The following is a 22,418-nucleotide window of genomic DNA, read 5'->3' on the forward strand; positions in this document are numbered from 1 at the left end:
CCTGCCATGGCTTTGGTGGTGGCCATGCCGGAATGGAGTGAAGAGGACGTTGGGGGCCAGGAGGTAGAAGAAAATACAGGGGAGGTAGGTGAAGGATGGGGACGGAAGGTTAGGACACCGATTAAGATGTACTCCACAGGAGCATGTTGAGGGTCACTCAGCAGAGGCAATGTCACTGGCAAGACGTCGGGAGGAGCAGACGATGAAGAAGTAGCAGCACCAAGTGCTCAGGGGAGTAGGGGCCATTGGCTCTGGGTCCTAGGTCAGGGCAAGGACCAGGCTGGTAGGGATATTAACCCTTTCACCCCAGACCTACCCTTTATTTTGCAGTCTTGTCGCAGTAGCAGGAGAGCAGACTCAGGAGAGCTTTGCGGCTCAATGGCACCAAAATGAAGAGATGGCAGCATCTAGTGTGGCCATCTGGATTCCGTTGTGGGACGGAGACTATGCTACTTAAGAAAGTCTAGGGTGGCCTCAGCAGTGCAGCAACCTGGGCTGGTTATTGCGGCTCCTAGGAGCGAGGGCCACCTTATGGACTCAGGATAGCATTGGGATGACTAGGAGGGCACCATGCTCTCTCACAGTGGCAAAAAAGGGGCTTCCTGCCTTAGACACGATACGATTGGATGCAAAAGCAGGGCTACCCACGGGCTTGTGGGAAAGCACTGATCAGCAAATGCAGCTACATTATGACGAACGGAGTCTAGAAGAGGGTTAATTTATTGATGATAAGCCCATAGAGGCAGAGGAACGTCGATGGTAGCAAAATGGTGCATGGTTGATGGGGTCCCGCTGATGTTATGCATAGTGTTTTACAACGAGAGCGTGCAGCTCAAGAGACCCAGCAAAAGGCTATGGTGGAGTCCTTGCAGTTGGTTAGGCGGCTGGATCCAGTACAAAGACTGATTTTTACTCCAGGTAAGGTCGTTAGTATGGAGGCAGGGGATGGGGGACAATAGGAAGGTTTCCATTGGGTGGAGGCCAGGGGTGATGGGGACAGTGGTGATGTCCGACTAAGGAAAGGTTTGTTCGTGAAGGAAGCCAGAGTGGGGAGAGACACACAGCTGCTAGCTGGGGTGGTGTATGTAACCAGGGGCAAGTTCAAACAAGAAGAAGGGGAGGGTAGAATCCAGAGCTCCAGACACCTCAGGTTATATTGCAGGTGACCAATGAAGGAGACAGAGAACAGGAGATTAAGGAAGTACAGGATGCGGGGTGCCAAAGATAGTAAGTAACTTAAGATTAACCCCTTCCAGGCTGAAGATGAGCTCAGCTCGTCATGAGCGTAACCTGCCGTGCGCTCATGACGAGCTGAGCTCGTCATGTAACGCGGTAATTTTAAAATTGCCGCGTGCAGCGGGAAAAGCCGCCACATCGATGCGGTTAAGAAGCTTCGGTATATTGTGGTAAATAAATAATTAATTACCGGTACTATTTTTGAATACATTAAATAAAACAGATAGCTCAATAAATAAGAGGCAGGATCCGGGGTATCTGAGTCGAACAGGCTTTAATCAGGCACAAGGGAAGGGACAGGATCGGAACAGCCTGAAATAGAATGGCATGGACTGGCAGCTGCAACGTCTCATTAACAGTACATGATATATATAGTAAAACAGTACAATTACATTGAATACAGTAGGCGTAACAAGTGACAAACGTAAGATAAGAACAAATGGGCGTACAAAGAAGGCGTGCACAGGGCGTGCATGTAGACATGTGATGAGAACGTCACAGAAGTGTCATAAATGGGTGGATACATGGAGGGGGCTACCTGGGCAGCTGGAACCTTTAACCTAGCGGTGCGCGCAAACGGGCCATGACGTGTAACTAGGGAGAACTGGGGGCTCTGACTTCTGCACTAAAAGAGGAGACTAAAGTCTGCGATGTCAGGACGACATGTACCTATAGCATATCTGGTATCTGGTGTTTGGAGAACATGTTGATAGAATCTAAAAGTTATCAGGGCAAAGGCTACTTGACACTAAGGCTGGTACATGCATATATTCTACGTGTATTGCGTGTGCTATGAATCCTCTATGGATATTAATACAGTAATTCTCTTGCATGGAGACAGAAAGACTAGACTATAGCTGGAGATGTTTATGCGGTTCGTTAGCTTAGGAATGTGAAGACGGAGAGCTGAACTGATAACTAGAGGCATAACATATTCTTGGCAGACAGGCAGGCAGAGCCAGGCCGGGCACCGCGCTGCATGGCATGAAGTAAGCGACGGGTCAGGGATGCGGGAGGGGCTGCATCGCTCCTCGGAGTGGGTTCAGGAGACTGGAGCTTGAATCTGGTGTTCAGGCCCTGTAAGGCCTAGTAACGGGGAATTAACGTGGCATAATATAAAACGTTGGCAACATAGGCATAATACTCGTTGCTTTCACGAGAACTGGAAACTGGCATACTAAAGTTGGACACAACTATAATTGCGTCTTTAATCGATCATAGGGGGACATATATGCATATCGATCATGCACATATAACATAGGATGGGGAACACGTAGGCACACATGGCAAGGCAAAATTCAATTTTCCTCATTCCCTCCTTGTGCCCTACGTTTCCTTCAGGAAACATCAATATTCATGATACCATCTATCTGTTCATAGAGCATCATTTGCTCGTCTCGAATTGTCTTGGAACGGGACTTAGGACTAGGAATACAAGATGTAGCGCACAAGCCGCAAATCGCAGGGCCACATTGTAAACAAAGACAGCAACTGAATATGATCATTACTGCTATACCCAGGAATGACAATATTTTCCATCCCCAGCCAGATATTATACTCCAGAGCCAACCGGACCATGTCCAGGTGCCTGGATTCTGGTGTAACTGATGGGCTATTTTATGAAGTCTGGTTATAGCTGAATATACAGACGGTGCGTTATTAGGAATGAAAATGCAGCAACTAGATCCGATGACTCTACAAGCTCCGCCCCTATCGGCCAGTATGACGTCAAGGACGAGACGATTTTGGAGCACGACAAATCTCATAGCAGATTGTTCTTCAGTTAAGTTACCTAGAGCGGAAGTAGTCTCATTCACTACTGCTTCAAGGGTTCTGGTTAGCCTACGTATTAGCTTACTATTCTGGACAGGACCTATGAAGAAAAAGAAACCTTTATTGAAGTCTGTATACTGTTCTAATGTAGTTTCAGTTTGATCGACAATTGGGGACTCGATCTCCCTTCTATGTCTGACGTGTACTAGATGTGTATTTCTGTGATAATCGGATGGGGCTAGGAAAACTGGTGGCAGTAGGAAGGCAATGTAACATGTTCCATCCCAATCCAGGGGCAGACGAACATATGCGGTCTGACCACATACAAAATACGAATGACGTGAGGCTTTGAAAGTAGATTTCCCACTGTCACTATACTCGACCACAGTAGTACAATCACTATGTCCTAGATGTACTGAACCATTCTTTCTAACACATAATTCGCCTTTTACTGGTAGAACTGTAATAGCAGGCAAATCTGGAGTAGTCTCGGACTGAACATTCAAAACCATGAGATTTGAGGAATAATTACCTAGATCATATACTTCATTTTCTAGATCTAACCCTGTTCTATGGGAAAGTCCTTCCTTGTCTGGGAAACATGTTCTATTCAGAAGGGACATATCGTTTGAGGATGACGTTAACGTGGACCATGCTCCACACGAACCATTGTGTGAAAACGGATAGGGAAAGAGTGGCAGAACTCCCTTCGGTGTCTGGAAAGGGGGGAGTCGACCACACACCCAACAATTAGTGGCATTGCTAGTCTGGTGTGAATAGTGTAACATTCGGATGAAGGTATTATTGCGCATAGCAAGACGATAGGATAACTCGTGAGGAGGCAGTTCACTAAATGCGTGCTCTAATGTAACATTAGAAGACAAATGTACATGTGAAACGATAGGAAAACATAGATGTAAGGCATAACTTATGCAGGAAACCATAAGACTCAGAAATAACATGAATAATAGAGTAACAATGCATCGACTTCGAAGATTCTTACAATAACGTATTCTCTTAGAGTTTTCACTAACTCTCTCACTGTGGGGGTCTATCTCATACATGTCAGGAACCTGTCTAACCGTTTCACCCGAGAGGGACTTAGACAATTAAACTGGCTGACTTACTAGACCGTAATTTTTCTTTATACTCCTGCTGCAGAGTTTTCTCTAACAGGGGAAGTTTAGAGTCAGTATCTGGGCAGTCCTTGAGAACTGGGCAGTCTTTGAAAAAAGTTTTTGGAGGGAGTCCATGAAATCGCTTCACGTGACTGGAATGCAACCAGCCTTTGCGACCCTCGACCTTGATCGCCGTTCTTGTTGTCATCAGGACGAGTTTTGGTTCTTTCCAGCGGGGCTCCAGCGGACTTGAACGATCAAAATTACGAATCAGAACGAGGTCGCCTGGTATGACCTCGTGCGGTTTCACTTGAGTGTTGTCTGGAAAAGCAGCGGCAACCTGTGAACGACAAGAGAGTAGTGCAGACATCAAGGAAGCCAGGTAATCTGTCAGCATATTACTGTCAACATCAGTAATTGTACGTGGTCTAGGTGTACCCCACATGTTTGGGGGACGACCGAAAACTACCTCGAAAGGTGAGAGACCTGAACGGGAGTGTGCGACCATTCTCATGTAAAAAAGGGCGACTGGCAGTGCTACTATCCAATCTACGCCTTTCTCTGCGCATACCTTAGCAATGCGGATTTTCAGGGTCTGATTATGTCTCTCGACGAGACCAGCTGCTTCAGGATGTCGTACACAGTGGAACTTCCACTGGTACCCTAACAGAAGGGATACTTGTTTCATGAGTTCGGATGAGAATGGCTGGCCGTTGTCTGAATACACGACCCTCGGTAATCCATAGCGAGGGAAATACTCACGAACCAACTGCCTAGCAGTGGTCGCGGCAGTGTAATCTGGGACTGGATATGCTTCTGTCCATCTGGACAAAGCGCATACAACTACGAGGACATACTTGAAACCTCGGCATCGATCCATCTGAATATAATCCATCTGGAGGACTTCAAAAGGGTGGTCAGGAGGATGGAATCCACCTTGTTCCACCGGAACACCTTTACCTGGATTGAACTGACAACATATCATGCAGGTACGCACTTTCTGTTTGGCTGCTGCTCGTAAATGCTTGTTAAACCAGAGGTTCTGAATACTGTCTAACATGGCTTTTTCTCCTAAATGTGCTGGACTATGTGCGGTGTTAATAATGACTTGAACCATAGAGTCGGGGAGAAACCATGTGGCTTTTCCCTTCGTCAACCATCCTTGATCTGTCTGGACCCCTCCTTGTTCAGACCATTTCTTGATTTCGTCTGGGGTAGCATGTGACTGTATATCTAGTACGTCTTGTGTGGGGTCCTTAACTGTCATACAAGTCGTCTGAACTGGAACGTCTGTCTGAGTCGTGTTAACTGGAATGTCTGGAGTCTGGGCTGTAAGCTTGGCTGTTCGATCTGCCAGGTCGTTACCCTGGGAAATGATGTCAGTGACTTTCGTATGTGCTTTGCACTTCATGATAGCGATAGCTGTCGGTAAATGTATTGCATCTAACAGAGCTTGAATGAGGGGGCCATGCTGAATCTTGGTTCCATGAGAAGTCATGAAACCTCTTTCTTGCCAGAGTACTCCAAAGTCGTGTACGACTCCGAACGCATAACGTGAATCTGTGTATATGTTTACTTTCAGGTTCTTGGCTCGTATGCAGGCTTGGGTCAGAGCGATGAGCTCTGCTGCTTGAGCAGACAGGGTGTCAATACGATGTGTTTCTATAACTTCAGTTTCAGTAGTCACTGCAGACGCGGCTGCTAACTCTCCTGTACTTGTCCTCATACATGAACCATCCACATAAAGTGTCAGGTCGGGATCAGGTAATGCAATGTCTGTCAAGTCTTGTCTTGGCTTTGTCATGGTGTTAACAACTTCCACACAGTCATGTGTGGCAGGATTTGAAGTAACTGACGGTAACAGTGTAGCAGGATTTAGAACGTTGCAGCGTCTGATTTCTACGTGTGGCTGGAACATTGTCAGTTCATAACCTGTTAAACGTGCAATTGTCAAGTGCTGAGTCTGTGTTCGGTTTAAAAGAACTTCCACGGAGTGTGGAACTTGTACTGTCAGGGAGTGTCCTAATACTATGGAATCACTTTGTCTGATAGCTAGAGCTGTGGCTGCAACTGACTTGAGGCACGCAGGCAGAGCCTGGGCTACTGGATCTAATGTGCTCGAAAAATAAGCACAGGGCTTGTATTGTCCTGCTTGATCTTGTGTGAGAACAGATAATGCAGTACCATCACGTTCTGTGACAAAAAGTGTAAAAGGCTTACTGTAGTTCGGTGTAGCTAGAACAGGTGCTTGACATAAGGCTTTCTTTAATTCATTAAAAGCGAGTGTATGTTCAGATGTCCAAGGGAGGACAGTCGATGTGGCTGCCTCCTGTGTCGTTAACTGTATCAGTGGCTTGGCTAGATATGCGTACTGAGGAATCCATTGTCTGCAGTAAGAAGTGAGGCCGATAAAAGCTCGTACCTCCTTCTGAGTCTTGGGCTGTGGAAGATGTGCTATTAACTGGATACGGTCTGGTGTCAACTGCCTACCCCTCTTGGACAGTAAGTGTCCTAGGTAGACCACTTGCTGGACACAGAATTGCAATTTGGAAGGGGACACCTTGTGCCCCATCTCGGCCAGAAAATACAAGACTGTAAGTGACGTACGTTCGCAGTCACGTTCAGAACGGGCTGTGATCAATAGATCATCGACATACTGGAGCAGGGCAGTGTCAGTTGGCATGTGAATATTGTCTAGTTGTCTTTTAAGTGCTTGACTGTAAATACTAGGACTTTCTGTGAAACCTTGAGGAGCTCGTGTAAATTTATAGCTCCTTCCACTTAAACAGAATCCGAAAAGAAACTGGCTGTCTGGATGAATGGGGACACTAAAGAATGCGTTCTTGAGATCAATAACAGTAAAGAACGTAGCTTCGGAATCAATGGCAGTCAATAGGGAATAAATATCTGGAACCACTGGGTACTGGGGTATGATACATTTATTAAGTTCTCGAAGGTCAATCACTAATCGATAAACTGGAGGTGCATTGGGATCAGTACGTTTCAGAATCGGAATGATAGGAGAATTACATACATTGGAGTCAGTTTCTACAACTACTCCTTGAGCAATGAGCTCGTCAATAATTTTGGATAAAGCTGCTACAGCCTCAGGTGGCAATTTGTACTGTCGGATTCGTGGTAATACAACACCTTGCTTCAGAGTGACACGATAGGGTGTAATGTGCATACAACCTACATCTGTTGGACCTTGCGCCCATAAATGCTGTGGTACATTCAATAATCTTGGATCAAAATTACGTAATACATAATGACCTTTAAAATCGCGCAAAAACAATCTCACTCCTTCTGGGGAACAGCATATAACTGCTCCTAATTCTTTCAGGGTTTTAATACCTAGTAAATTTTCTGGACATGATTTCGTAAGTAACAAGTCTGTAGTTCGGGACAATGGACCAACTTCTAGGGAAACTGGTTTCGATATTTCATTAACAATAGGCTTTCCTGAAAATCCAAGGGAAACATTTCTAGAGCCTGAGAGTGGAGCCCCTGGAACCTCGTCATGACTGATGGTAGTCCTACTTGCCCCTGTATCAATCAGAAACTTTCTGTCTTTCCCTAATACTTGACTGTGTACATAGGGACCCTCTTGATCTACAGGAACCTCGATGAGAGGCAAGCCAACCTCCCTCTCTAGGCTGTTTCATGAATACTGCTGATAATCTGGATATTCTGACTGTGCGTACTGGTACATCTGTTGTGTAACGTGTTGTGTGGCAGCTATAGGCTGCGGTACGGTAACTGTCTGTTGTGCGTTCTGTGGTGTCTGGGCATTCTGCGGGACTTGTTCTTGTCTAGGAGGACGTGGTCTCTCCTTCGTTTTACCAGTAGCTATATTGTGTTTCAGAACTGTACATTCGTTTATATAATGACCTGGCTGTTTACAGTAATTGCATGTCCCCTTAACGGGAGCTGTAGAATGACTAGTTTGATTCGGACCCCTCTTCTGACTGTCTTGTGGAACAGACTGTGCAACTAGTACTTTCATTTTCGTGTCTTTCATACGTCTCCTTTCGTGTTCTTGCTCCTCCCTAATTCTGTTCTGGTGATACTGGAGCATCTGAAGCATTTGTGACGGAGTATTTGCTTGCCAGGTACTTTCGACTTTCAATACTCTATTTTTAACTTGCGGTAAAGAATTATCAACTAGTTTGGTAACAAAAAGATGTGGATACGATTCACTACTTGTTTTCAGACCACTATTAATAATGAAACATTTCTCAAATCTAGAATAAAAATCACTAGTGTCTTCGTCCTGTTTCTGTTTACAGGCTGAGATGGCATCCCAGTCTTCCTTTTTCGTTGCTAGTAATCTTGGCAAGACTTGTATCAGTAACTCGGGCAATGCTTTAGCTTTATCCCCAAGACCGGTACCTGGAACTCGGGTGTTATCTTCAGTTTCTAATGCGGTCCAATCTATCTTTTTCTCTCCCACCTCCCATTCTTTTTCTTTGAGTTTTTCATATATGCCCGCAGGCAACAGGACCTTTAACATTTTAATAATGTCCGGATACGTGTATTCTTCCATACGGAGCATGTCCTTTAATTCACGGTGGAACCCTGCTGGATCTTTATCGTGACAGGGTATTAACTTTTTCATTTCTAGAAGTTCTATTTTCGTGATAGGGGTGTAAACAAATACTCGTTCTAGATTACCCCCCTCTCCCTTAACTGGATGTACTTCTCGCAACGGATTCTGTCTGTCTATGTAGAATGATTTCCTTACTGGGGGTGGAACAGGAACAAAATGTGGATTCAGGAACGTTCTGTATTTGTGGCGCTGTTCTAGAATGACACTAATTAAATCGGTACCTAGACCTTTCCATCGGTTTAGGAGTAACTCGTTCAATACATCATGTAAAGGACCTGGATCAGAATGCTGATCCTCATACAGTGTAATGAGGTGCTGGATCATGTACATACCCACCAGTCGCTGCTCGGCTGGCGGTAGTTTCAGAAACATTTGGGCCACTACTTCGTCTGGAAACGTGGCAGAATCGCTAACCCATCGGATTGCTGATCGGGCTAGTTCTTGTTCATGCATGGTACTAAGCTCACTATAACCTATTCGTAATTTCAGAATTGTATCGGTGGCCTGGAATACTTGTTCAAGAGAACACTGTTCTGGTACGGGAGGAGGAAAAACTTTCTTGTAATCTAGACGTGAATGTCTGTCGGAAAATCTAGTTCTACCTACATACGCTATTCTGGCGGGATTCTCGCTGTCTACCTCTTCACTTGAAGAGTCATTCTCTTTCTCGGTTGCTCTTTTTGCTTCCTCCTTCTGGTGTATACTTATAATTTCCTTACGAATTTTCCTGTACATACTTTCTATACTACCTTGTGTCTTGTGTTTTCCCTCGGCTATATTGTCACTCCACCTAGTCAGGCCTTTCATCTCGTCTTTATCTTTATCAGGATAATCTTGCTCTCTTATTAAACAGTTAATCAAGAACTGTAAAATCATATTTTGAATCTCGGCTTTCCTGTGTGCCATAGCTTCATGAATACTTCCTGGATTCTCTCCTGTACGGACAAAATGATATATTCTGTCTAGATGTTCTTTCATGTCGGGCAGGGTGGCCAAAAAGTTGGCAACTCGCCTTAAACGTACTGAATATAATATCATGTGATCTTCGCCTGGAACTGGATCGTATATGCAGTCAGTAAGATGTCGCTTCAGGTCTGCGTATGTAGCCACTTTTGGCGTACGCTGTAACGCCGCTTCTCTCGGCGTCAGTCGTCTTACTTGAGGCGGGGTGATAGGAGCACCTCCCCCCGCTCCTCCTGAACTGGAATCGTCAGTTAATACTGAACGTGCTGGTAAAGTGACTGGCAAAACGGGCACACTTAATGTGGGCTGGTCCGGGGGTACTGGCACATTAACGTGGTCCCCGGGACCAGTGACTGGAGGAACAGGAATTACATTATTAACAGGGTGCTGCGGGTGAGCAGGCGGAATAGGATTTGCATATTCTGGGACTGTATCGTCCAAGTAGGACGAAAGAAAAATTTCAGCTGCAGTCGGTTTATGACGTAGCTTAATCGGGACCAATGGTGGCGGTAAATTACAGGGTGCTTCCGGGGTTGCCTTCGGCAAGCCCTCGGCAAGAAGAGGATACATACCTTTAATTAGGGCATTTCTCTGTCTGTCTGATTGTTCTGTTCTAACTCGTTCACCTTCTTCTAGAAGTTCCCTTTCTTGGGCTTTTTCTGAGGATTCTCTACTTAGTTCTGCTTTTCTGAATTCTTTTTCGGTTCTTCTATGAGATTCTTTGCGCCATAACTCGATGGCATCTTTCTGAGACTGTCTAGCTTTCTTGTTCCATAATGCTTCTTCTACTCGCATGATGCACTCGGCATCCCATGTACCTGATACAGGCCATCTGTATTTCTCTTCAAGATTCTTTGTATAATCTACCCATAAGTCTAGATATAATATGGCATCTAAGCCATGCTTGTGATACATAAAATGTCCAGGACTGTCCCTAGGAGGGACAGGAACTGCTTCTTCGAGTAACCCTTTTCTGGTTTTGATCTGGCGTAATTTCGAAAACAGAGGCATAATCGAGTCTTACTTGAACTAAACACAATACACAATAATCACAGTAATGAAATGGCAAACAAATCACTCATACCACGACATAAAAAAAAATACATTAATAACAGTTCGAACAGAATACTACCTGATACATTGAAAACATAATACTTGAATTTCTCGAGAACGGACTTACTAGAATTACTGGATGCACTGCTAAAACAGTACAGAACATACCGGTCTCATAAAGAGACACGTCATACCGTATCCACCTAGATGGACACGTCGGACTGGATCTGTGTACCCAAACCCATCGGACCAGGGACAAACTAATGAACCTGTCTAGATACTTCCCCCGCAACGGTACTCACCGGGAAGCAGAACTTGAAGGCCTCGGACTGGACTGGACTGCTACGACGTCTGGTTACTACGCATGCGCTTCGGACTTCGGGCTTTGGTTACAGGTGGGCCTCCGGATACCTCGGACCTTGCTCTCTCGGCTTGGGCTCTGGTCGGGACGAACCGCATTCCTCACCGCCTCGTCTGGATGCCGGACCGCAGTCTCCGTCTCCTCCGTGGGCCTGAGGGAGACTTGAGCAGAAATATCTGCCGGTGCGCAGTAGAGGTTCCGTCACGGCTGTAGAAGGGTCAGGGGGCCTGCGTTACATCGCCGGCGCGTGGGGAAGGGGCTCGTCCCTATTCGGGCGCCATTATGTGGTAAATAAATAATGAATTACCGGTACTATTTTTGAATACATTAAATAAAACAGATAGCTCAATAAATAAGAGGCAGGATCCGGGGTATCTGAGTCGAACAGGCTTTAATCAGGCACAAGGGAAGGGACAGGATCGGAACAGCCGAAATAGAATGGCTTGGACTGGCAGCTGCAACGTCTCATTAACAGTACATCATATATATAGTAAAACAGTACAATTACATTGAATACAGTAGGCGTAACAAGTGACAAACGTAAGATAAGAACAAATGGGCGTACAAAGAAGGCGTGCACAGGGCGTGCACGTAGACATGTGATGAGAACGTCACAGAAGTGTCATAAATGGGTGGATACATGGAGGGGGCTACCTGGGCAGCTGGAACCTTTAACCTAGCGGTGCGCGCAAACGGGCCATGACGTGTAACTAGGGAGAACTGGGGGCTCTGACTTCTGCACTAAAAGAGGAGACTAAAGTCTGCGATGTCAGGACGACATGTACCTATAGCATATCTGGTATCTGGTGTTTGGAGAACATGTTGATAGAATCTAAAAGTTATCAGGGCAAAGGCTACTTGACACTAAGGCTGGTACATGCATATATTCTACGTGTATTGCGTGTGCTATGAATCCTCTATGGATATTAATACAGTAATTCTCTTGCATGGAGACAGAAAGACTAGACTATAGCTGGAGATGTTTATGCGGTTTGTTAGCTTAGGAATGTGAAGACGGAGAGCTGAACTGATAACTAGAGGCATAACATATTCTTGGCAGACAGGCAGGCAGAGCCAGGCCGGGCACCGCGCTGCATGGCAGGAAGTAAGCGAAGGGTCAGGGATGCGGGAGGGGCTGCATCGCTCCTCGGAGTGGGTTCAGGAGACTGGAGCTTGAATCTGGTGTTCAGGCCCTGTAAGGCCTAGTAACGGGGAATTAACGTGGCACAATATAAAACGTTGGCAACATAGGCATAATACTCGTTGCTTTCACGAGAACTGGAAACTGGCATACTAAAGTTGGACACAACTATAATTGCATCTTTAATCGATCATAGGGGGACATATATGCATATCGATCATGCACATATAACATAGGATGGGGAACACGTAGGCACACATGGCAAGGCAAAATTCAATTTTCCTCAATATGGCGGTTACAGATCCTTTGGGTATCCACCAAATGTTGGCTACCAAGGAGAAAATATAGAAAGGGGGGTATGTGAAGATGTTGAAGCTGATCCACTGGGAGCTGTAGGAAGAGGAGGATTCCAAGGAAGAGGAATATGAGATGTCCAAGCGTACCAAGGTGCTGTCACAATAGAAAACTGGCATTTTTAATTTTCACCATTGTTTATTGTGAAAAATATCCGGACTAATGTGTGCCCATATTTAAACACATGGATGTGATTAGGACGGTGCAGATCCCGCACAGGGGTCAAGCGTGGGCTCAATATGATGAAGAGTTCTGTGCACGATTATCGGTGAAGCCAGAGGCCGGGGGGGGGGGGAGATTGACAATGATTTGTGGCTCCAGACAATGTGTCTTGAAAAATGATCTTTACTCAAGTGGCCATCATCTAATATTTCAGTACTTTCAGCAGTGGCCCACCCGAGGGTGGGTGAGGGCAAATTCACACGTGAGTGCGCTTGTAACATGCTGGGACTTCAACAAGGGTGTATGTATCAGAGAGTACTGTAACTCCCTGAATGAATGCTTCAAGTGTGGAGGGAGGCATGCACTTGCACAGGTCACAGTCTGGGCCAACAGACAGGGCAGTGGAATAAATAGTAGGGGCAAGGAGACAGACTGTAGGGTAATCAGGAAATGGGGAACTGAGGAGGATGCATGGAATATGGAAACATGGGCAAGGTCTCATACTCTAATTAAGGTGGACCGCTTGGACTACGGTTGGCATTTTATCACAAAAGAGAAGAGCAGGTTTTCAGGAGGGTTTCAGGCTTGGGTATGAGGGTCTGAGTTTACTTCAATGGGAAAATAATTTGAAGGCTGTGCAGTAACAAAAACAGGTGTTGCTGGCAAAGCTCTTGAAAGAAGTACAAGATGGAGGGCCCTTTCGGGCACATGGCCAATGCAAGACCTGATCATTTCACCTATTGGCGCTAATGCCAAAGAAGGAGAGGGGGGAATTCAGGGTAATGCAACACTTGTCATGATCGGAGGGGAACTCGGTCAATGATTACATTGCGGAAGAGGTGGTGTCAGAACTGTACTCTTCCGTAGATGTGGCTGTGGCATAAGTGGAACAGGTCAGTATGGGGTCCTTGATGGCTAAGTGCAACATTAAGTCAGTTTTCAGGCTTAAGCCAGTACAACCAGAGGATTTCCAGTTGCTGGGGATACAGTTTGAAGGGTCTTGGTATTTGGACAAAGACCTCTGCATGGGGTGCTCCTTCTCATGTTCACTTTTGGAGCTATTCAGTACCTTCTTGCAATGGGTTTTCACGCAGCAGACAGGGATCACCACAGTAGCACACTACTTGGATGATTTCTTTTTAGTGGGAAAACCCGGTTCTGCGTCCTGTCAACAACAGTTGGCAAGTTTTAAAGAACTCATGGGTGATGTTGGGGTGTCTTTAGCACCAGAATAGACAGTGGGGCCCAGCTCAGGAAATTGAGCTAGATTCGGTAGCAAAAGAGACACGCCTCCCAGTGGACAAGAAAGCTCATATGCAGCTTTTGTTAGATGCCATGCTACAAAAGCAAAAGGTCACTGTTAGAGAAGGTCCAAGTTCTGCTCAGACATCTAAACTTTGCATGTAGAGTAGTGAGGGTGGGGAGGACTTTTTGCAGGCACCTAGGCTGTCACTGCCTCATCACCAAAACAGATTGTTGGCAGGGATGAAAGAGGACCTACGCATGTGCACCGGTTTTTGGAGGGCTTCAATGGAATCCCGATGGGATCACCATAGGGTTTGGATTGGGATGTTCAGATATACTCTGATGCAGCAGGTGGGCTAGGTTTCAGTTTGTACTGGCTGGGTCGGTGGTGTGCAGAGGAATGGTCATGGGATTGGAAGCAGGGGGGCAGTAGCATAGCTTTCATGGAGTTTTTTTCCCCTGGTAGTGGTGGTGACCCTCTGGGGTTGGGAAACAGCTCACAAGAAGGTATTGTTCAGAGTTGACAATATGGCTGTGGTTTATGTGGTCAATGGACAGTCTGCACAGGATGAACAGGTGCTCAAACTGTTGAGGGTTTTTGTGACAGCTTGCTTGAGACATGATGTGTACTTTAGGGCTAGGCATATACCAGGTGTGGCAAATGACATTGCGAATGCTCTGTCTCATTCACAGTGGGAGAGGTTTCATGGGCTGGCCACGGATGCAGACATGATGTGGTCTTTGTGGCTAGACACATACCAAAAGTGGATAATGATATTATAGATGCTCTGTCTCATTCACAGTGGGAGAGGATCCAAGGGCTGGCCACGGATGCAGACAAGGTCAATTCTCCGATGCCGGCGACAATGTGGAAAAATAGGCGAGCAAGATTGCTTCAGTTGGTGGTAGGGTCTCTAGCATATTCCACTAGGAAGGCATATGCCCATGCTTGGCAGGAGTTCATCGCCAGCAGGGTGAGGCAACGGTCTGAGGCATGGTACAGGGAAGAGGAAGTAGTGCAGTATGTGCTCATTTTGATTGAGAAAGGTTTGTTACAAGGAAGCTAGTGGGTATTGCATTTATGGGCAACTTCCTGTGGGGCTTTGCCCCCTCGGCCGGAGAATTGGGAAAAAGGATGCTCGAGGGTTGAGCTAGAAAGTGGGGGTGCCACACCAGTGTGGGGAAGCCAATATCAAGGCAGCTCCTGGGCAAGATGGTGGGGTAGCTGCTGGCTATATGCAGAGGCAGGAAGTCACAGTTCTTTTCTTAAAACTAATGGTGTAGATGTTTTTCATGGCTTTCAGGGTGTCCGAATTATTGAGCTGGGGGGTCACAGGGTAAGTATGGAAGGAGGTGAAGCATCAGGGGACTAGTTGGAGTTATACATTCACCATTCAAAAACTGATCAGAGGGAGGCTGGGAAGACGGTGGTGTTGCAGCCATTCCCAGGGTCCAGTTAAGTGGGCCACAAAATTAAAAGCTTTCTGATGGAGAGGTGTGGCGCCGCGGCCAGGGTGACTGACTCCGGAATCTGGGGATCACGGTTCAATCCCCGAGGCCGGCGGCAGATTAGCCCAGCACCATGTGACTCTGGGCAATAGCTTGCTTAATCTTCCCAACGGCCCCCAGCGCCTAGAGACCCTAACGGGTGATGGTTCGCGCTTTACAAATGTGAAACCTCAGGAGGGTCAGTTTTCAAGCACTTGGATGGGTCAGGGATGACATCTTTTCAACTTTTATGGGTTTTGAGAAAAGCCTTTTCAAAACTGGTGGAACCACCAGAAGTTTATAGGACCCATTCTGTCAGGATTGGGGGGAGGGCACGGTAGCGGCTCACCAGGGTTGGGGTCGGGGCAGAATTATGTAACTGGGACAATGGTCATTGAAACGTTTTCAGCGTTATGCATGGTTGAATAGAGGGGGGATTTAATGTGTTGTGTCTTCTCATATATAATTTCTTTTCAGGTGCAGTGGCTGGTCCGGAGGCAGTAGGTCTATTTATTTGGACAATAGGACAAACATTTGTAAAATGGGCAGAACAGTATTAAGTACAGAAGGGGCAAGGAGCCAATCTTAGGCTCGCTTGGCAACTGAATAAAGTTACTTGGCATGGATAAGAAGGTATGCAGTGGCATGAACTATTGCTATGTCTAAATAAGGTGATGAGAAGGCACATATGTCCGGATATTTTGGTGCTCTACTTAAGGAGAATGACATGGTAGTGAAGAACGGTGTGGCATTACTGAAGGAGATGAAGAGGGATCTCTTAGAATTTAGGAGACAGTGGGTGGCACTTTCATAGTATGGATGAAATGTATTCCCAGAAGGCAGTAAAGTGTGGCAGACAGAACCGCGGCCATTGATAAGGCCAGGCACAAGATCAAAAGGGACTCACAAATTTTCTGTAAGGAAGAGGATTTTGGCGGGGTTGAGCATTTGGAATTGAGATATGATGCTCCAGAATATTTTAGAGGCAATGGGGTTCACTTATCTAACAATGGAATGGGACTATACCTAATGCAAGTTCAAGGAGGTCCTGGAAGAAGCACTCCATGGGAGTCAGAGGCAAAGGGGCTCCTCGAGGTGGTCAGAAAGTCAAGGCCTTTCTGAGGGGCAGTTGGCAGTTTCAGATACTATGTTGATCAATAAAGATATTGTTGTGTACACAGGTGAATCAGGACAATAGGGGGTAACAATAAAGTTACACATGAGGGAAGGATAGAAGTTAAAAGTTAAGGTTTAGGATACTTACATAGAGGTTAATAGATGTAGGTTAAAGTGGAATGGAGTAAAGGTCAACAGTGTAATACGAGGATAGTTGTTGAAAAGTGTAAGATTATAATGTAAGAGGGGACCGGTATGATAAGGGGAAGGGTAATGACATCGGTAACATGGCTGTATAGTGAGGTTTCGTTTTGTAAAGCTAAGGCATAGGGTGAAAATATGTGATGTGCACCTGTTTTGAAAAAAAATGCCTTTTTCATACACCAAGACAGTGATTTTGTATTGTGTGCTGCTCCCCTTTATACCAATTGGCTTTGGGGACAGTCGACTTTGGGAGGTGTGCCCCCAGGGTTTTTGGCATATGGGCCAGCCCAGGCTGCCTTTGGGCTGTTTTGGGGCTCTGGGGGCTTGGGCTGACTGGTGGCTACTTAGCCAGCCATTTTAAGCACATCAGCCACCATTTTGGAGACAGCGGGACACAGTGGCCGAAGTGCAGCAGCAGAAAAAAGTCCACCCCTCCTGACAAGAAGGACTCCTTTAGGATATTGGGCCTCGGGTGGTTTTTTTGAGCATAGGTGAATACGGGAAGATGTGAGGTGGTTGGCATTTTCAGTTGCCATGCTGATAGATTAAGATATTGATGTAAACATAGGTGAATCAGTATAATGGGGGGTGGCATTAAAGTTATATACAGAGGAACGAAGAAGTTAAAAGCTAAGGTTTAGGATACTCTGGCAGAGAGAGGGTAATAGACATAGGTTACAGTGGAAGCTAAAAATTTAAGGGGGAATGGCATGATTAAGGGAGGGGGTAATGTCATAGATAACATAGTTGTATAGTGAGAATTGACTTTGTAAGGCTAAGCCCCAGAGTGTAAGTTTGTGATGTGCACCTATTTTCAGTAAAGCAGCCCTTTTCATAAACTAAAACAGCGAGTTTGTGGTCTGTGCTGCTCCCCATTGTGCCAATATAGTTACCTAGTGCAAACACAAAAGTCAAACATGCTTTAATTTTCAACAACAACGAAAAACATTTTATACAGTTTTGTTTTTAGTTGTACTTCATTACCAATCTCCCACTGAATGTCTGAGTCTGCACTTTTGGTCTATGTTTTGACTCTTTTGACATGAATCAGTCACATATATTGCATGAGTGATGCTAGTCATTGACTGGCAGACCATAAAAGAGAGTTACTTTGAACTTCCGCGCTGTATATTTCTTGGCATTATAATTGATACATCAGTTTATAATGTGATTCAAACTCTACATTTAGTGGGGTATTACATGATTTAAATAATGAATGTATGTTTTAAAACGGCTAGAATTACATTCTTTATTTTAAGTTATGTAAAGATGTTATATATTTTGTGGGGCCACTGAGAATAGTTAACCACACATATGAATTATTCTGCCAACTAAAAGATTCAAGGAGAATCGAGTCATTGTTGTTGCAGTGGTGGTTTCCTGGTCTTGCTCTGGAATTCTGCACAGACATGCTCAACTCGCTCGCCACAGACCCGTCTGGGTAAATGTTACTCACTTAATAGTGTATATTTGTGTAGGGCTTTGTTGAATTTAGTTAAAATATCAGATTCTTTCTTTCTGTTGGATTGACATTCCACATAAATCTTCATTTATGAAATTACTATTGGGCTTGCTTGTTAACCTTTTCTAAACAAAATATATATATTTTTATCCATGTAAGAAATGGTAACTGTCTACTCCTTTACCTTAACATTGATGGTAGGAGTCAGTGAAATTAAACTATTTGTAAACATTGCTATAATAAATTGAAGGTCATTTCATGTTTAAACGTAATGCCCATCAAAATATTTTATTTGTAGTTTTGTAAATTCATAGGTAAATGTCTCAGATTTGTATTTCGATTTTTGTGCATGTGTGGATGGAAAAGTCCACTGCATGGTTATGGATGTGTACCAATGCCCTGAGTGTCCAACTGTACTGATATCTGGATCCCTACTACTGATTTTATGTTGTTATAAGCAAACACATATCATGTGCATGCGCCATGACATAAGCCTGTCTCACAGATTGCGGTCTTGTTGAACTGGAAGCGGCACTCAATCCCCTACCCTCATAGTGATGGAAGGCTACTGCCTTCCACAAAAGTTAAGCATCATGAGTACATTCGTGGGCACATATCATGTAGTGATTAGTAGGAGGGGACAGGTCCTTTTTAACCTGTGTCACTGGAGGGAGGCCTACAGGCTCACTCACCTTTTAGGTCACACTCTAGTTTGCTAAAGACATCTTAGGGACTTACATAAAGTTGACCTAGGAACGTATTCTGCCTGTTGATTGCCACAACTTTGTAACTCACATTTTCTAAATTTCTATTTGCTGCCGTTATTTGCTGTAGGTTCTCCAGGTTCAGTTCTTCTCTCCCGGTTGCCTATAGCGGGTTTACTGTATTCGTCCACTAACTCCCTTTCTGTAAACAGGTTTTAAATCTTGTTCTCATCTTATCAAATTTGCTGTGCATTCAAAGACCAAGGTCAAAGGTCAGGTGCTGCCTTACAAAGGTGCATGTGTACTTTTCTTTCTCTGACTTCAAAATTAGAGATGATTGTGACAATATTGCTAGACAATGGGGTAGGAAAGGTTTTTTTCTAGCACAGGACAACTTTTAAGTGAACTGTGTAAGTATTTCAGAATATATCAGAATTAGGAACACATATAAGCACATTTTTAGTTTTTTCTGAAGTGTGTTGGAAACAAATACTGTAATATGATCGAAACAAATCGTTATACTAGGTGATGTAATTTAAATAAATGTTCACTTGTGCCCTGTATAGTTTTATTTGAAAAACTGTGCAAACATGATGGTCATTTCAACTGAAAATGTGTTGTCTGTAATGACAGTGCGCAACCATACCATGCATACTTTGCTCTACACCACTCCACTATACACTGCACCACCTCACATCACTGCACTCTACTCTGCAACACTCTACTTTACACCCCTCCACACCACTGCACTCTGCACCACTCCACTCTATGTCACTGCACTCAATGCCACTTCACGCTATGCCTCTCTACTCTACCCTGCGTCACTCTACTTCATACCCATGCACTCTTCAACACTCTACTCTACACCACTGCACTCTACACCACTCCAGTCTAAGCCACACCAATCTGCTCTTTACAATCCCACTCTACGCCACAGTACTCTATGCCTACTCTGCCACTCTATGCCACTGCACTCTATGCCAATACACTCTAAGCCAGTGCACTCTACTCTGTAGCACTCAAATCTATGCTAACACACTGTACACCAATACACTGTACTCCACTTTAATCTACTCTGCAGCATTGCACTCCATGCCACTCCAGTCTACATCACTTTACTCAACACCATTACACTCTATGTTACTCTGCGCAACTGCACTCTACCCTGCACCACTCACCTCTACTCCTCTTTACTTTACTCTGAAACAATCTACTCTATGCCACTCCACTCTACGCCACGTTACTCTACTCTGTGCAACTCCACTCTATGCCACTGCACTCTGCACCACTCTACTCTTAACCACTGCACTCTATGCCAATGCACTCTACACAACCGCACTCTGTCACTGAAGTCACCTCTGCATCACTGTACTCTATGCCACTGCTCTCTACGCCACTCTACACCACTGCACTCTGACACTCTACTCTGCATCATTGTACTCTCTGCCACTGAACTCTACCCCACTCTATTCTGCACTACTCAGCTCCATGCTGCTCCACTATACGCTACAGCACTCTATGCCACTGCACTCCCTAACACTATACTCTGCACCACTCTATGTTACTCTGCTCTGCCCCACTTTACGTTACTGAACTCTATGCCACTCAACTCTACGATGCACTCTACATAACTGCACGCTATGCCCTTCACTCTACTCTGCTCACTGCCCTCTGCATCATGCAACTCTGTGCCACTCAACTCTATGCCCCTCTACTCTGTTCCATTCTCCCCTACACCACCCTACTCTATGCCACTGCACTCTGTGCCACTCTATTCTGTGCCACTCTACTCTGTGCCACTCCACTCTGTGTCACTGTACTCTACTACGCACCATTCTAATCTATGCTACGGCATTGTATGCACCTGTACTCAGTACCACTGCACTCAATGCCACTGTACTTTACGCCAACACCGTCTACAGCAGTTCACCCTACTCTATACCACTCCAGTGTATGCCAGTCTATGCAACTCCACACTATGCCACTCCAGTACACAACACTCTCTGCCGCTCCACTCTACAACACTCTACTCCACTCTTCACCATTCCATTCTACGACTCTCCACATTACTCTCCTCTTTGCCACTAACATTTAGCTATGCTGACAACAGCCAAGCTGGTGTACAAATGGCTAAAACACATTGGCAAAGTGATACCTATTGGCTCGTTAAAGTTCTGCTGCTGTGAGCTTAACTCACCCTTGGCCTACATCAGTTAGATGTAAAGTGCTGCGCAGCAAAGCGTAGGAGTGAAGACTCTGCTGGATGTATGTGTGCATAGGAAGAGTGCAGTACTGTGCATGGACAGTGCTTGCACTGGCTCTATATAGACCAGAAAGGTTACATTACAGGAGAGATATAGTGTTGTACAGTGTGTGCTCAATTAAAGCATGTGCTGGTTGTATGTGTACTTGCAAGAAGTGACAATACATGCAGGGTCAAATGCTGCTCAGTACATGCATGGGGAATGTGTGTACTAGCAGTGTGTGTGTTTGCATGTAGCATGCCATGGCACAATACCGAAATGATGTAGTACTGAGCAATGGGCATAGAGGGATTGTGTGTGCTGCATGTATGTGTGCCTGGGGTGGAACAAAACATGTAGGTAAAAGAACTAATGTGTGTGCTGCATTCAGACACTGAGTGCACGTGTGTCTGTAATGGTACGTTACTTGGGGTACACTGGGTTCCATTTTGGGAAACCCAGGCCTGCATGGTGAAGACATGAAGAGTAGAGGACCCCTCCCAAATAGATCTGTGTATTGCTGCATTTGTGTGAGCTGGGTGGGACAGACTGTAGAAAGGAGATAGAGACTCCTCATGTGCACTTAACATGGTGCTCTTTGACTCAGTGAGAGATCACTAGGAAGAGATGGAATTGGACATATCTCAGGAAGCAGATGGGGATGGGAGACAGAGATCAAACTTTTGATTCACATACCACTGTGGCTGAAATCCAGGTGTGAACTCTGATCACTCCCATGGCCTGTGTTGTGGTATTATCAGCTTCACAGTCTTTCCTGCTGTCCCAGTCTTTTCAAGAGGAAGAAGGGAGAAAGAAAGTTAAAAGAAGCAGAACCCCAACATAAAACTTCAAAGACTCAGATCCTAAATCATATTTGGTGTTTGGAAATGGACTACATGAAGAGGAGGTTGAGACCTCAAAAATATGTCATCTGCCAAGTAACCAGACAGGCTGTATGAGGAGGGGAAGCTCCAGAACAAAGGGCCCAGGCCTGTTAGGTGCCTGTTAGGTCCCTGCTGGGTGCGAGGCCTTCACTCAGGAAACCAAGACCACCCACTCTGGAGCCTGGAGCATCAGTGCTGGCCTGCTTGCAAAGGCTAGAGTGCACTGGGAGGAAGAGGAGAGCGTTGGAGTGAGCGAGATCGAGTGAGAAGCCCTGTTGTGCGGATTCCCTGTGCAAGGCTGC

Source organism: Lissotriton helveticus, chromosome 11 (assembly GCF_964261635.1).
Source record: "Lissotriton helveticus chromosome 11, aLisHel1.1, whole genome shotgun sequence".
NCBI lineage: Eukaryota > Metazoa > Chordata > Amphibia > Caudata > Salamandridae > Lissotriton > Lissotriton helveticus.